This window comes from Egretta garzetta, unplaced genomic scaffold, assembly GCF_000687185.1.
Source record: "Egretta garzetta isolate BGI_Z169 unplaced genomic scaffold, ASM68718v1 scaffold202, whole genome shotgun sequence".
Taxonomy (NCBI): Eukaryota; Metazoa; Chordata; class Aves; order Pelecaniformes; family Ardeidae; genus Egretta; species Egretta garzetta.
Genome location: NW_009258891.1, coordinates 1302131 through 1304274, shown reverse-complemented (window position 1 = coordinate 1304274; position 2144 = coordinate 1302131).

The following is a 2144-nucleotide window of genomic DNA, read 5'->3' as shown; positions in this document are numbered from 1 at the left end:
GCATCGCTGCCGTTGCTCTGCGCTCTTGTTTTGGATGCACAGCCCAAAGCTACCAGGGCACTTTTGGGAAGTCAGATGACATTGCTCCTCTCCCTCTCGGATGGGGGTGTTCCTCTCATCCCCATCACGAGGATGCTGAAGCAGAAACAAGCATGATGTAACCACAGCTCCAGGCCTGATTCTTCCTTTCTGGGCAACTCTGGTGACACAGGACAAACATGGACCACATGGGACAACAAATCCTGCTCTCCCATCAGACACTGTTACTTAATTAGGACCTCTTAAGGCTAATTGCAGGGTGAGTCCTGCAACCAGGAGCTGTCTGTCAGAAACCTCACTCCAGACCCCCTTTCTCTCTTGCAGGACCAGTACATGTTCCTGTACACCTGCATCCGGGACATCATCGCTCAGAAACAGCCCTAACACCACTCAGCACCTCCTGGCACCATCCTGCCCTCCCCCTCTGTAAGATCCTGTCTGGAGCGAGGTGCTGGGGTGAGAGCACCATGGGGGTCCTAGCACAGAGCAAGCCCCGAAGCAAGAGGGGACCTACCCTGGCACCGTCACCAACGCGTCCCACATGGTGTTAGCAGCGACGCGGGATCTCCTGAAGAGATGGGCAGTGCTGTCCTGCCACGCGCTGCTGCAGCCCCTCGGTGCAGACATGGCAAGGGGCTGGGCGGGATGCTCCCCTGCTTTGGCCATCTCCTGGGATTCCTGGTGCCTGGAAGGTTTGTCACCCCACCGCGGAGCGCAGCGCCGGCTGCCGAGGCTCTGCAGAGCCCTTGCCCCTCAGCACGGAAGGGACAGCCCTGGTTTTGCTCCCAGACAGCCCTGGCGTCCGCAGGCTGCTGAGGTCTGACACCAGCACTGGGCACTGCAGTCCCCATGCGCCCACGGGCACTGGGCTTGTTGAGGTCTCGGGCGCCGCTGTGGGCAGAGCACGGTGGGAGCTGGCTTGTCTCGGCTGGTGGATCAGCCTTAGGTACAAACAATAAACAGCCCTAGGGAAGTGTGCTTGTAAGGACACCTTGGCTTCTGTGGGGTCTCGGCCATGCCAAGGCCTTCCCCTGCTGCAGCACAGCAGCCGCTCCCGAAAGGGCAGCCGTGTCCCCGTGGGCAGCGGACGAGGTGCCCTTGGGCTCTCCGGATACCGCAGCCCGTGGCACACAGCAGCTTCTGCTCCCTCTGATCTGTTCCTGCTACCGAGGCAACGTTTCTGCAGTGAGCCTCCAACCCACCCACAGCTTCACAAGGAAAAGAAGCATTTTCTGATGAAGCCTGAGCTTGAAGTTCTGAGTGTGCTGGCTCCCAAGAGCCAGGGGCCAGGGCAAAGCCACCTGGTCCAGCTGGCAGCCCTGCGGCTCACCGCGGAGCACTGGCTGGGAATTGGGTTGGCCGTGCAGCCACATGTAGGGCACTGCTGCTCTGCAAGCAGGGATGGCCACGCACGGGTGGAGATTGCAAGTAGTGACTTGGATCATTAAGCTCAAAGTGCAGGCCAAAAGGAAGAGTTTAAAAAAAGCAGATGATTTCACAAGTGTGTTCCTGGGGTAGAAAAAAATTGTATCTGGGAACCCATTTACCCTCCTTCACCCCCTCAGGCAGCCTGGGTTCATGGTTCTCTCCCAAAGCAGCACCCCTCTCCCAGTCTGGGCCCACACCCCTACCCACAGGACCATGCTTAGGGACGGGGTTTAGTGGTGGGATGGCAGGGTTAGGGGAACGGTTGGGCTTGATGACCTTAAATGGCTTTTCCAACCCAAACGATTCCATGATTCTGTGATTCTATGCCCTGTGGGAGCTGCCTTGGACACAACAGCTATGATGAGGAGGTCCCAAGACGCTACTGCGAGGAGTAGACAGCCCCAGCCCCAGGCGGGGACCGAGTTGGCCGCTCATCCCACTGCCCCTGTGTTTCCACAAACAGCTTTTCCCTTTTCCAGGGTTCTCCTGCACCCCAGAGTGGGACACCCAGGGCACCAAAGCATGGGCACCCATCAGCCATCCCGGCTGGGATGATGCCTCAGTTGAACTGGGTTTGATGCCCAGCACCTTTCCTCCTCTCCCCAAACGCGCTTGTCTCTCTGGCAGTCGCTGTGCCCACCCATCGCCCATCCCCACGCCCCCCCCCCCCTCCCCTC